A 16,198-nucleotide genomic window follows, 5' to 3' on the forward strand; every position below is an offset into this window, starting at 1 on the left:
TGATTCTGGCTCTGACCTCTCAGACTGATTCTGGCTCTGACCTTGCATACTGATTCTGGCTCTGACCTCTCAGACTGATTCTGGCTCTGACATCTAATACTACTTCTGGCTCTGACTTCTCAGACTGATTCTGGCCCTGACCTCTTGTACTGATTCTGGTTCTGACCTCTCATACTAATTCTGGCTCTGACCTCTCAGTCTGATTCTGGCTCTGACCTCTCATTCTGATTTTGGCTCTGACCTCTCAGACTGATTCTGGCTCTGACCTCTCATACTAATTCTGGCTCTGACCTCTCAGTCTGATTCCAGTTCTGACCTTTCATACTGCTTCTGGCTCTGACCTCTCATACCGATTCTGGCTCTGACCTCTCAGACTGATTCTGGCTCTGACCTCTCAGACTGATTCTGGCTCTGACCTCTCAGACTGATTCTGGCTCTGACCTCTCATACTGATTCTGGCTCTGACCTCTCAGACTGATTCTGGCTCTGACCTCTCAGACTGATTCTGGCTCTGACCTCTCAGACTGATTCTGGCTCTGACCTCTCAGACTGATTCTGGCTCTGACCTCTCAGTCTGATTCTGGCTCTGACCTCTCATACTGATTCTGGCTCTGACCTCTCAGACTGATTCTGACTCTGAACTCTCATACTGATTCTGGCTCTGACCTCTCATAATGATTCTGGCTCTGACCTCTCAGACTGATTCTGGCTCTGACCTTGCATACTGATTCTGGCTCTGACCTCTCAGACTGATTCTGGCTCTGACATCTAATACTACTTCTGGCTCTGACTTCACAGACTGATTCTGGCTCTGACCTCTCAGACTGATTCTGGCTCTGAACTCTCATACTGATTCTGGCTCTTACCTCTTATAATGATTCTGGCTCTGACCTCTCAGACTGATTCTGGCTCTGACCTCTCAGTCAGATTCTGGCTCTGACCTCTCAGACAGATTCTGGCTCTGACCTCTCAGACAGATTCTGGCTCTGACCTCTCAGTCTGATTCTGGCTCTGACCTCTCAGTCTGATTCTGGTTCTAACCTCTCATACTGATTCTGGCTCTGACCTCTCATACTGATTCCAGTTTTGACCTTTCATATTGCTTCCGGCTCTGACCTCTCATACCAATTCTGGCTCTGACCTCTCAGTCTGATTCTGGTTCTTACCTCTCATACTGATTCTGGCTCTGACCACTCAGACTGATTCTGGCTCTGACCTCTCAGTCTGATTCTGGCTCTGACCTCTCATACTCATTCTGGCTCTGACCTTTCATACTGATTCTGGCTCTGACCTCTCATACTCATTCTGGCTCTGACCTCTCAGATTGATTCTGGCTCTGACCTCTCATACTAATTCTGGCTCTGACCTCTCAAACTGATTCTGGCTCTGACATCTCATACTGCTTCTGGCTCTGACCTCTCAGACTGATTCCGGCTCTGACCTCTCAGACTGATTCTGTCTCTGACCTCTCAGTCTGATTCTGGCTCTGACCTCTCATACTGATTCTGGCTCTGACCTCTTAGACTGATTCTGGCTCTGACATCTCATACTGCTTCTGGCTCTGACCTCTCAGACTGATTCCGGCTCTGACCTCTCAGACTGATTCTGTCTCTGACCTCTCAGTCTGATTCTGGCTCTGACCTCTCATACTGATTCTGGCTCTGACCTCTCATACTAATTCTGGCTCTGACCTCTCATACTGATTCTGGCTCTGACCTCTCAGACTGATTCTGACTCTGACCTCTTATACTGATTCTGGCTCTGACATCTAATACTACTTCTGGCTCTGACTTCTCAGACTGATTCTGGCTCTGAACTCTCAGACCAATTCTGGCTCTGACCTCTCAGACTGATTCTGGGCCTGACCTCTTGTACTGATTCTGGTTCTGACCTCTCATACTAATTCTGGCTCTGACCTCTCAGTCTGATTCTGGCTCTGACCTCTCATTCTGATTTTGGCTCTGACCTCTCAGACTGATTCTGGCTCTGAACTCTCATACTGATTCTGGCTCTGACCTCTCATACTGATTCCAGTTCTGACCTTTCATACTGCTTCTGGCTCTGACCTCTCATACCGATTCTGGCTCTGACCTCTCAGACTGATTCTGGCTCTGACCTCTCAGACTGATTCTGGCTCTGACCTCTCATAATAATTCTGGCTCTGACTTCTCAGTCTGATTCTAGCTCTTACCTCTCATACTGATTCTGGCTCTGACCACTCAGACTGATTCTGGCTCTGACCTCTCAGTCCGAATCTGGCTCTGACCTCTCAGACTTATTCTGGCTCTGACCTCTCATACTGATTCTGGCTCTGACCTCTCATACTGATTCTGGCTCTGACCTCTCAGACTGATTCTGGCTCTGACCTCTCATACTAATTCTGGCTCTGACCTCTCAGACTGATTCTGGCTCTGACATCTCATACTGCTTCTGGCTTTGACCTCTCAGACTGATTCTGCCTCTGACCTCTCAGTCTGATTCTTGCTCTGACCTCTCATACTGATTCTGGCTCTGTTCTCTCATACTGATTCTGGCTCTGACCTCTCAGACTGATTCTGGCTCTGACCTCTCATACTGATTCTGGCTCTGACCTCTCAGACTGATTCTGGCTCTGACATCTAATACTACTTCTGGCTCTGACCTCTCAGACCGATTCTGGCTCTGACCTCTCAGACCGATTCTGGCTCTGACCTCTCAGACTGATTCTGGCTCTGACCTCTCAGTCTGATTCTGGTTCTGACCTCTCATACTGATTCTGGCTCTGACCTCTCAGACTGATTCTGGCTCTGACCTCTCACACTGATTCTGGCTCTGACTTCTCACACTGATTCTGGCTCCGACCTCTCATACTGATTCTGGCTCTGACCTCTCATACTGATTCTGGCTCTGACATCTCATACTGCTTCTGGCTCTGACCTCTCAGACTGATTCCGGCTCTGACCTCTCAGACTGATTCTGGCTCTGACATCTCATACTGCTTCTGGCTCTGACCTCTCAGACTGATTCCGGCTCTGACCTCTCAGGCTGATTCTGTCTCTGACCTCTCAGTCTGATTCTGGCTCTGACCTCTCATACTGATTCTGGCTCTGACCTCTCAGACTGATTCTGACTCTGACCTCTTATACTGATTCTGGCTCTGACATCTAATACTACTTCTGGCTCTGACTTCTCAGACTGATTCTGGCTCTGAACTCTCAGACCAATTCTGGCTCTGACCTCTCAGACTGATTCTGGCCCTGACCTCTTGTACTGATTCTGGTTCTGACCTCTCATACTAATTCTGGCTCTGACCTCTCATTCTGATTTTGGCTCTGACCTCTCAGACTGATTCTGGCTCTGACCTCTCATACTGATTCTGGCTCTGACCTCTCATACTGATTCCAGTTCTGACCTTTCATACTGCTTCTGGCTCTGACCTCTCATACCGATTCTGGCTCTGACCTCTCAGACTGATTCTGGCTCTGACCTCTCAGACTGATTCTGGCTCAGACCTCTCAGACTGATTCTGGCTCTGACCTCTCATACTGATTCTGGCTCTGACCTCTCAGACTGATTCTGGCTCTGACCTCTCAGACTGATTCTGACTCTGAACTCTCATACTGATTCTGGCTCTGACCTCTCATACCGATTCTGGCTCTGACCTCTCAGACTGATTCTGGCTCTGACCTCTCAGACTGATTCTGGCTCTGACCTCTCAGTCTGATTCTGGCTCTGACCTCTCATACTGATTCTGGCTCTGACCTCTCAGACTGATTCTGGCTCTGACCTCTCAGACTGATTCTGACTCTGAACTCTCATACTGATTCTGGCTCTGACCTCTCATATTGATTCTGGCTCTGACCTCTCAGACTGATTCTGGCTCTGACCTCGCATACTGATTCTTGCTCTGACCTCTCAGACTGATTCTGGCTCTGACATCTAATACTACTTCTGGCTCTGACTTCACAGACTGATTCTGGCTCTGACCTCTCAGACTGATTCTGGCTCTGAACTCTCATACTGATGCTGGCTCTTACCTCTTATAATGATTCTGGCTCTGACCTCTCAGACTGATTCTGGCTCTGACCTCTCAGTCAGATTCTGGCTCTGACCTCTCAGACAGATTCTGGCTCTGACCTCTCAGACAGATTCTGGCTCTGACCTCTCAGTCTGTTTTTGGCTCTCACCTCTCATACTGATTCTGGCTCTGACCTCGCATACTGATTCTGGCTCTGCCCTCTCAGACTGATTCTGGCTCTGACATCTAATACTACTTCTGGCTCTGACTTCTCAGACTGATTCTGGCTCTGACCTCTCAGTCTGATTCTGGCTCTGACCTCTCAGTCTGATTCTGGCTCTGACCTCTCAGTCTGATTCTGGTTCTAACCTCTCATACTGATTCTGGCTCTGACCTCTCATACTGATTCCAGTTTTGACCTTTCATATTGCTTCCGGCTCTGACCTCTCATACCAATTCTGGCTCTGACCTCTCAGTCTGATTCTGGTTCTTACCTCTCATACTGATTCTGGCTCTGACCACTCAGACTGATTCTGGCTCTGACCTCTCAGTCTGATTCTGGCTCTGACCTCTCATACTCATTCTGGCTCTGACCTTTCATACTGATTCTGGCTCTGACCTCTCATACTCATTCTGGCTCTGACCTCTCAGATTGATTCTGGCTCTGACCTCTCATACTAATTCTGGCTCTGACCTCTCAAACTGATTCTGGCTCTGACATCTCATACTGCTTCTGGCTCTGACCTCTCAGACTGATTCCGGCTCTGACCTCTCAGACTGATTCTGTCTCTGACCTCTCAGTCTGATTCTGGCTCTGACCTCTCATACTGATTCTGGCTCTGACCTCTCAGACTGATTCTGGCTCTGACATCTCATACTGCTTCTGACTCTGACCTCTCAGACTGATTCCGGCTCTGACCTCTCAGACTGATTCTGTCTCTGACCTCTCAGTCTGATTCTGGCTCTGACCTCTCAGTCTGATTCTGGCTCTGACCTCTCATACTGATTCTGGCTCTGACCTCTCATACTGATTCTGGCTCTGACCTCTCATACTGATTCTGGCTCTGACCTCTCATACTGATTCTGGCTCTGACCTCTCAGACTGATTCTGGCTCTGACATTTAATACTACTTCTGGCTCTGACCTCTCATACTCATTCTGGCTCTGACCTCTCAGATTGATTCTGGCTCTGACCTCTCATACTAATTCTGGCTCTGACCTCTCAGACTGATTCTGGCTCTGACATCTCATACTGATTCTGGCTCTGACCTCTCAGACTGATTCCGGCTCTGACCTCTCAGACTGATTCTGTCTCTGACCTCTCAGTCTGATTCTGGCTCTGACCTCTCATACTGATTCTGGCTCTGACCTCTCATACTAATTCTGGCTCTGACCTCTCATACTGATTCTGGCTCTGACCTCTCAGACTGATTCTGACTCTGACCTCTTATACTGATTCTGGCTCTGACATCTAATACTACTTCTGGCTCTGACTTCTCAGACTGATTCCGGCTCTGAACTCTCAGACCAATTCTGGCTCTGACCTCTCAGACTGATTCTGGCCCTGACCTCTTGTAATGATTCTGGTTCTGACCTCTCATACTAATTCTGGCTCTGACCTCTCAGTCTGATTCTGGCTCTGACCTCTCAGTCTGATTCTGGCTCTGACCTCTCATTCTGATTTTGGCTCTGACCTCTCAGACTGATTCTGGCTCTGACCTCTCATACCGATTCTGGCTCTGACCTCTCATACCGATTCTGGCTCTGACCTCTCAGACTGATTCTGGCTCTGACCTCTCAGACTGATTCTGGCTCTGACCTCTCAGACTGATTCTGGCTCTGACCTCTCAGACTGATTCTGGCTCTGACCTCTCAGACTGATTCTGGCTCTGACCTCTCAGACTGATTCTGGCTCTGACCTCGCATACTGATTCTGGCTCTGACCTCTCATAATGATTCTGGCTCTGACCTCTCAGACTGATTCTGGCTCTGACCTCGCATACTGATTCTGGCTCTGACCTCTCAGACTGATTCTGGCTCTGACATCTAATACTACTTCTGGCTCTGACTTCACAGACTGATTCTGGCTCTGACCTCTCAGACTGATTCTGGCTCTGAACTCTCATACTGATTCTGGCTCTTACCTCTTATAATGATTCTGGCTCTGACCTCTCAGACTGATTCTGGCTCTGACCTCTCAGACTGATTCTGGCTCTGAACTCTCATACTGATTCTGGCTCTTACCTCTTATAATGATTCTGGCTCTGACCTCTCAGACAGATTCTGGCTCTGACCTCTCAGACAGATTCTGGCTCTGACCTCTCAGTCTGTTTTTGGCTCTCACCTCTCATACTGATTCTGGCTCTGACCTCTCAGACTGATTCTGGCTCTGACATCTAATACTACTTCTGGCTCTGACTTCTCAGACTGATTCTGGCTCTGACCTCTCAGTCTGATTCTGGCTCTGACCTCTCAGTCTGATTCTGGTTCTAACCTCTCATACTGATTCTGGCTCTGACCTCTCATACTGATTCCAGTTTTGACCTTTCATATTGCTTCCGGCTCTGACCTCTCATACCAATTCTGGCTCTGACCTCTCAGTCTGATTCTGGTTCTTACCTCTCATACTGATTCTGGCTCTGACCACTCAGACTGATTCTGGCTCTGACCTCTCAGTCTGATTCTGGCTCTGACCTCTCATACTCATTCTGGCTCTGACCTTTCATACTGATTCTGGCTCTGACCTCTCATACTCATTCTGGCTCTGACCTCTCAGATTGATTCTGGCTCTGACCTCTCATACTAATTCTGGCTCTGACCTCTCAAACTGATTCTGGCTCTGACATCTCATACTGCTTCTGGCTCTGACCTCTCAGACTGATTCCGGCTCTGACCTCTCAGACTGATTCTGTCTCTGACCTCTCAGTCTGATTCTGGCTCTGACCTCTCATACTGATTCTGGCTCTGACCTCTCAGACTGATTCTGGCTCTGACATCTCATACTGCTTCTGGCTCTGACCTCTCAGACTGATTCCGGCTCTGACCTCTCAGACTGATTCTGGCTCTGACATCTCATACTGCTTCTGGCTCTGACCTCTCAGACTGATTCCGGCTCTGACCTCTCAGACTGATTCTGTCTCTGACCTCTCAGTCTGATTCTGGCTCTGACCTCTCATACTGATTCTGGCTCTGACCTCTCAGACTGATTCTGACTCTGACCTCTTATACTGATTCTGGCTCTGACATCTAATACTACTTCTGGCTCTGACTTCTCAGACTGATTCTGGCTCTGAACTCTCAGACCAATTCTGGCTCTGACTTCTCAGACTGATTCTGGCCCTGACCTCTTGTACTGATTCTGGTTCTGACCTCTCATACTAATTCTGGCTCTGACCTCTCAGTCTGATTCTGGCTCTGACCTCTCATTCTGATTTTGGCTCTGACCTCTCAGACTGATTCTGGCTCTGACCTCTCATACTGATTCTGGCTCTGACCTCTCATACTGATTCCAGTTCTGACCTTTCATACTGCTTCTGGCTCTGACCTCTCATACCGATTCTGGCTCTGACCTCTCAGACTGATTCTGGCTCTGACCTCTCAGACTGATTCTGGCTCTGACCTCTCAGACTGATTCTGGCTCTGACCTCTCAGACTGATTCTGGCTCTGACCTCTCAGACTGATTCTGGCTCTGACCTCTCAGACTGATTCTGACTCTGAACTCTCATACTGATTCTGGCTCTGACCTCTCATACCGATTCTGGCTCTGACCTCTCAGACTGATTCTGGCTCTGACCTCTCAGACTGATTCTGGCTCTGACCTCTCAGACTGATTCTGGCTCTGACCTCTCAGTCTGATTCTGGCTCTGACCTCTCATACTGATTCTGGCTCTGACCTCTCAGACTGATTCTGGCTCTGACCTCTCAGACTGATTCTGACTCTGAACTCTCATACTGATTCTGGCTCTGACCTCTCATAATGATTCTGGCTCTGACCTCTCAGACTGATTCTGGCTCTGACCTCGCATACTGATTCTGGCTCTGACCTCTCAGACTGATTCTGGCTCTGACATCTAATACTACTTCTGGCTCTGACTTCACAGACTGATTCTGGCTCTGACCTCTCAGACTGATTCTGGCTCTGAACTCTCATACTGATTCTGGCTCTTACCTCTTATAATGATTCTGGCTCTGACCTCTCAGACTGATTCTGGCTCTGACCTCTCAGTCAGATTCTGGCTCTGACCTCTCAGACAGATTCTGGCTCTGACCTCTCAGACAGATTCTGGCTCTGACCTCTCAGTCTGTTTTTGGCTCTCACCTCTCATACTGATTCTGGCTCTGACCTCGCATACTGATTCTGGCTCTGACCTCTCAGACTGATTCTGGCTCTGACATCTAATACTACTTCTGGCTCTGACTTCTCAGACTGATTCTGGCTCTGACCTCTCAGTCTGATTCTGGCTCTGACCTCTCAGTCTGATTCTGGCTCTGACCTCTCAGTCTGATTCTGGTTCTAACCTCTCATACTGATTCTGGCTCTGACCTCTCATACTGATTCCAGTTTTGACCTTTCATATTGCTTCCGGCTCTGACCTCTCATACCAATTCTGGCTCTGACCTCTCAGTCTGATTCTGGTTCTTACCTCTCATACTGATTCTGGCTCTGACCACTCAGACTGATTCTGGCTCTGACCTCTCAGTCTGATTCTGGCTCTGACCTCTCATACTCATTCTGGCTCTGACCTTTCATACTGATTCTGGCTCTGACCTCTCATACTCATTCTGGCTCTGACCTCTCAGATTGATTCTGGCTCTGACCTCTCATACTAATTCTGGCTCTGACCTCTCAAACTGATTCTGGCTCTGACATCTCATACTGCTTCTGGCTCTGACCTCTCAGACTGATTCCGGCTCTGACCTCTCAGACTGATTCTGTCTCTGACCTCTCAGTCTGATTCTGGCTCTGACCTCTCATACTGATTCTGGCTCTGACCTCTCAGACTGATTCTGGCTCTGACATCTCATACTGCTTCTGGCTCTGACCTCTCAGACTGATTCCGGCTCTGACCTCTCAGACTGATTCTGTCTCTGACCTCTCAGTCTGATTCTGGCTCTGACCTCTCATACTGATTCTGGCTCTGACCTCTCATACTGATTCTGGCTCTGACCTCTCATACTGATTCTGGCTCTGACCTCTCAGACTGATTCTGGCTCTGACATTTAATACTACTTCTGGCTCTGACCTCTCATACTCATTCTGGCTCTGACCTCCCATACTAATTCTGGCTCTGACCTCTCAGACTGATTCTGGCTCTGACATCTCATACTGATTCTGGCTCTGACCTCTCAGACTGATTCCGGCTCTGACCTCTCAGACTGATTCTGTCTCTGACCTCTCAGTCTGATTCTGGCTCTGACCTCTCATACTGATTCTGGCTCTGACCTCTCATACTAATTCTGGCTCTGACCTCTCATACTGATTCTGGCTCTGACCTCTCAGACTGATTCTGACTCTGACCTCTTATACTGATTCTGGCTCTGACATCTAATACTACTTCTGGCTCTGACTTCTCAGACTGATTCTGGCTCTGAACTCTCAGACCAATTCTGGCTCTGACCTCTCAGACTGATTCTGGCCCTGACCTCTTGTACTGATTCTGGTTCTGACCTCTCATACTAATTCTGGCTCTGACCTCTCAGTCTGATTCTGGCTCTGACCTCTCATTCTGATTTTGGCTCTGACCTCTCAGACTGATTCTGGCTCTGAACTCTCATACTGATTCTGGCTCTGACCTCTCATACTGATTCCAGTTCTGACCTTTCATACTGCTTCTGGCTCTGACCTCTCATACCGATTCTGGCTCTGACCTCTCAGACTGATTCTGGCTCTGACCTCTCAGACTGATTCTGTCTCTGACCTCTCATAATAATTCTGGCTCTGACTTCTCAGTCTGATTCTAGCTCTTACCTCTCATACTGATTCTGGCTCTGACCACTCAGACTGATTCTGGCTCTGACCTCTCAGTCCGAATCTGGCTCTGACCTCTCAGACTTATTCTGGCTCTGACCTCTCATACTGATTCTGGCTCTGACCTCTCATACTGATTCTGGCTCTGACCTCTCAGACTGATTCTGGCTCTGACCTCTCATACTAATTCTGGCTCTGACCTCTCAGACTGATTCTGGCTCTGACATCTCATACTGCTTCTGGCTTTGACCTCTCAGACTGATTCTGGCTCTGACCTCTCAGTCTGATTCTTGCTCTGACCTCTCATACTGATTCTGGCTCTGTTCTCTCATACTGATTCTGGCTCTGACCTCTCAGACTGATTCTGGCTCTGACCTCTCATACTGATTCTGGCTCTGACCTCTCAGACTGATTCTGGCTCTGACCTCTCAGACTGATTCTGGCTCTGACCTCTCATACTGATTCTGGCTCTGACCTCTCAGACTGATTCTGGCTCTGACATCTAATACTACTTCTGGCTCTGACCTCTCAGACCGATTCTGGCTCTGACCTCTCAGACTGATTCTGGCTCTGACCTCTCAGTCTGATTCTGGTTCTGACCTCTCATACTGATTCTGGCTCTGACCTCTCAGACTGATTCTGGCTCTGACCTCTCACACTGATTCTGGCTCTGACTTCTCACACTGATTCTGGCTCCGACCTCTCATACTGATTCTGGCTCTGACCTCTCATACTGATTCTGGCTCTGACTTCTCACACTGATTCTGGCTCCGACCTCTCATACTGATTCTGGCACTGATCTCTCATACTGATTTTTCCTCTGACCTCTCATACTGACTCTGGCTCTGACAGACTCTGACATACAGGGTGCTCGCATATATATACTGGGTGTCCTAAAAAAATGCGCGCGCACATGTGCGCGGGTGTCGCATATATATGCGCTCGCATATATATGCGCTCGCATATATATGGGACACCTGCGCACATGTGCACGCGCATTTTTTTGGGACACCCTCTATATATATGCACATATTTATATATATAAATATGCGCGGGTGTCCCATATATATGCGTTCGCATATATATGCGTTCGCATATATATGGCTCTGACATCGCATATATATGCGCTCGCGCGGGGTGTTCCATATGTGCTCATGTATATGTATGTATGTATATATATATATATATATATATATATATATATATATATATATATACAGGGTGCTCGCATATATATACTAGGTGTTCAAAAAAAATGCGCGCGCACATGTGCGCGGGTGTCCCATATATATATGCGCTCGCATATATATGCGCTCGCATATATACAGTGGGGCAAAAAAGTATTTAGTCAGTCACCAATAGTGCAAGTTCCACCACTTAAAAAGATGAGGGGCGTCTGTAATTTGCATCATAGGTAGACCTCAACTATGAGAGACAAAATGAGAAAACAAATCCAGAAAATCACATTGTCAGATTTTGTAAGAATTTATTTGCAATTTATGGTGGCGCATATATATGCGAGCGCATATATATGGGGCACCTGCGCACATGTGCGCGCGCATTTTTTTGGGACACCCTCTATATATATGCATATATTTATATATATAAATATGCGCGGGTGTCCCATATATATGCGAGCGCATATATATGGGACACCAACGCACATGTGCGCGCGCATTTTTTGGGAAAATTTTTTATTATTTATTTATTATTATTTTTTATTATATGCGCTCGCACATATGTATACATTTTTTTGGAAACCCTGTATATGCGCGCACATATATATATATATATATATATATATATATATATATATATATATACACACAGGGTGTCCCAAAAAATGCGCGCGCACATGTTCGTGGGTGTTCCATATATATGCGCTCGCATATATATGGGACACCCACGCATATTTATATATATATAAATATATGCATATATATAGAGGGTGTCCCAAAAAAATGTGCGCGCACATGTGCGCAGGTGTCAATATATATGCGACACCCGCGCAAATGTGCGCGCGCATTTTTTTGGGACACCCAGTATATATATGCGAGCACCCTGTATATATATACATACATACATACATACATACATGAGCACATATATATATGGGACACAAGCATGAGCGCATATATATGCGATGTCAGAGCCAGAATCGGTATGAGAGGTCAGAGCAAGAATCAGTATGAGAGCATATATATGCGCTCGCATATATATGGGACACCTGCGCACATGTGCGCGCGCATTTTTTTGGGACACCCTCTATATACAGTCCTATGAAAAAGTTTGGGCACCCCTATTAAACTTAATCATTTTTAGTTCTAAATATGTTGGTGTTTGCAACAGCCATTTCAGTTTGATATATCTAATAACTGATGGACACAGTAATATTTCAGGATTGAAATGAGGTTTATTGTACTAACAGAAAATGTGCAATATGCATTAAACCAAAATTTGACCGATGCAAAAGTATGGGCACCTCAACAGAAAAGTGACATTAATATTTAGTAGATCCTCCTTTTGCAAAGATAACAGCCTCTAGTCGCTTCCTGTAGCTATTAATCAGTTCCTGGATCCTGGATGAAGTATTTTGGACCATTCCTCTTTACAAAACAATTCAAGTTCAGTTGAGTTTGATGGTCGCCGAGCATGGACAGCCCGCTCTCAAATGATCTGAAAACAAAGATTGTTCAACATAGTTGTTCAGGGGAAGGATACAAAAAGTTGTCTCAGAGATTTAACCTGTCAGTTTCCACTGTGAGGAACATAGTAAGGAAATGAAAGACCAAAGGGACAGTTCTTGTGAAGCCCAGAAGTGGCAGGCCAAGAAAAATATCAGAAAGGCAGAGAAGAAGAATGGTGAGAACAGTCAAGGACAATCCATAGACCACCTCCACAGAGCTGCAGCATCATCTTGCTTCCAATCCCAGGTTTTGCGATGTCCTCTAACCAGGACATGGTTCTTTGTTAAACTCCCTCCTAAATTGTCTTTGCACTTCTACTGCGTTTTCATACTTCCAGTAGCATTTTAGAATAAATTTCCTTTCTTCAAAGTCAAGTCTGTATGCCATCACTCAGTTTAATGGGTTCAGTCTGTAAAGAAAGAATATAATTGAGTTATCAGCTGCTAAATTGTGTATACATTTTTTGGACACCCTGTATATGTGCGCGCATATATATGTGCGCACACACACACATATATATATATATATATATATATATATATATATATATATGCGCGCACATCTATATATACACACACAAACACATATATATGCGCACACACATATATGCACACACACATATATAGGCACGCACACATATATATATATACATATATATATATACATATATATATATACATATATATATATATATATATATATATATATATATACACATACACACTAGCTGGTACCCGCGACTTCGTCTGCGGTGATTGTAGAAGTGGGTATATACAGGCGCGGGTAAGGTTTTAGTAGTGTTTATAAGGTGTGGGATATAAAATGTAACTTTGTATCTTGTTTTTGTAATTCTGAGAATACGTGAGACTTTTGTGTTGAATGTAATTTGTATTTCAGCTGCTATACGGTGTTCTGAGAAACTGTACATAGTGTGTTTGGGACAGAGGTATTTCAGGTTAATATACTTCGATATACGACATTGTATGATTTGTTATTTTCTGCCTGTACATGTACATTTTGGGCACAGGATACTCTTGAGCAAGCCACATAAAGTCTGTCCCTGTGCATGACAGTTTAGTAACTCCATGCGCCTCTTATTAATAGCAATTAACCCCATCATGTCCCTCACATTAACCCTTGTGTAAGAGTTACTGATATGTGAGGAGGTAATAATTAAGTATCTTCATTATTGAGGTCTTTTATTAGTACCTCCATATGTCTCACATATTAGTAACCTTTATATGGGGCACACAGGGGTTAATATGAGGGACATGATGGGGTTTATTCCTATTAATGTGAGGCACACAGGGGTTAATATGAGGGACATGATGGGGTTTATTCCTATTAATGTGAGGCACATGGAGTTACTAACACTAAACTAATAACCCCAAATGCCTAACATTAATGAGAATAGGAACTATAGGAAGGGACCTGTGTGTTTCTTCACTTTGCTAGCAGCTTCCTCTCCTCCTTGGGAACGTTTGCAGGATGCAGACGGCAGGAGCTATCACTATAGCAAGCAGAGACCTGAGCGATTAAGCTCCACCCCCTGGGTTTCCTGCACCCCTCTCATTGGAGGGCAGTGAGAGAAGGGGAGTGTCCTTATGCCTCAGCTCTAGCAGAGCACTGAAGAGACGCTCCGACTTCATTTAACTCTTGAAGGTCCTGTGCTGCTGGTGTGCCAGTGAAATATGGCAGGAGTGCCACTCTTGGCACGTGTTCCAGGGGTTGCTGACCTCTGCTGTAGAGGGTAATATGAATTTTGTGGCTTGCTATGGTCCAAAGTGTGTGAGATTGCAGAGATAGTGATGTGAGTTTGGGTTTTGTGGGGGTCCTGGGAAAAACTTATGTGCGCTATTGTGACGAAAAGTAGCCTATTGTGCAATCCTGTGTAGTAACTATGTTTGTGTAAAATTTCAGCCAAATCGGTGGAGCGGGTTTTGCGTGATTGACCGCCAAACATCCAAACACACAAACATTTCACAATTATAATATACTAGCTGGTACCCGCGACTTCGTCTGCGGTGATTGTAGAAGTGGGTATATACAGGCGTGGGTAAGGTTTTCGTACTGTGTATAAGGGATGGGATATGAAATGTAACTTTGTATCTTGTTTTTGCTGTAATTCAGAGAATACGTGAGACTTTTGTGTTGAAGTTACTTTGTATTTGAGCTGCTATATATACGGTGTTGTGAGAAACTTTACATAATGTCTTTGGGACAGAAGTATTTGAAGTTAACCCTTTCCCGCCGATGGCATTTTTTGATTTGACCCCCCTCCTTCCAAACCCCATAACTTTTTTATTTCTCCGCTCCAAGAGCCATATGAGGTCTTAATTTTTCCTGGGACAAATTTTTCTTCATGATGCCACCATTATTTATTCTATATAATGTACTGGGAAGCAGGGAAAAAATTCAGAATGGGGTGGATTTGACGAAAAAATGCATTTCTGCGACTTTCTTACGGGCTTTGGTTTTACAGTGTTCACTGTGCAACCAAAATAACATGTCCCCTGTATTCTGTGTTTCGTTATGATTCCGGGGATACCAAATTTATATGGTTTTATTTACATTTTGACCCCTTAAAAAATCCAAAACTGTGTTAAAAAAATTTTTTTTTGAAAAGTCGTCATATTCCGACGGCCGTAACTTTTTTATACTTCCATGTACGGGGATGTATAGGGCGTCTTTTTTTGCGGGGTCGGGTGTACTTTGTAGTTCTACCATTTTCGGGAAATGTTATTGCTTTGATCACTTTTTATTCAAATTTTTATCAGAATCAAAACAGTGAAAAAACAGCGGTTTGGCACTTTTGACCATTTTTCCCGCTACGGCATTTACCGAACAGGAAAAATATTTGTATAGCTTTGTAGAGCGGGCGATGTCGGACGCGGGGATACCTAACATGTATGTGTTTCACAGTTTTTAACTACATATGTACTATATGTGTTCTAGGGAAAGAGGGGTGATTTGAATTTTTAGTCCTTTTCATTTGTTTTTATATATTTTTTACTTTTTTTTTTACTTTTTTTTTGGCATTTATTAGACCGCCTAGGGGTATTGACATGGGTGGGCGGTGTCGCGGATTGTCAGAGTGGTGGGGGTCGGCAAACATGGCTGCTCCGGAGCGTTAAAGAGAGCCTTCTGGAGTATCGTTAAGGTGAGGGGCAAAGTGGTAAAGTATATGTATATGTGATTGTGTGGGGTTAGGGGCGAGGCTGCAGAGGGCAATATGAATTTTGTGGCTTGCTATGGTCCAAAGTGTGTGAGATTGCAGAGATGGTGGTGTGAGTTTGGGTTTTGTGGGGGTCCTGGCACAAACGTATGTGCGCTATTGTGACGAAAAGTAGCCTATTGCGCAATCGGGTGTATTAACTATGTTTGTGGAAACTTTCAGCCAAATCGGTCGAGCGGGTTTTGCGTGATTGAGTAACAAACATACAAACCCACAAACATCCAAACTCACAAACTTTCACAGGATGTATCTATGTCCAGGAATGTGTTTTTCCTATATTCTTATTGATACAATATACATATACAATGTC

This window comes from Leptodactylus fuscus, chromosome 6 (assembly GCF_031893055.1).
Source record: "Leptodactylus fuscus isolate aLepFus1 chromosome 6, aLepFus1.hap2, whole genome shotgun sequence".
NCBI lineage: Eukaryota > Metazoa > Chordata > Amphibia > Anura > Leptodactylidae > Leptodactylus > Leptodactylus fuscus.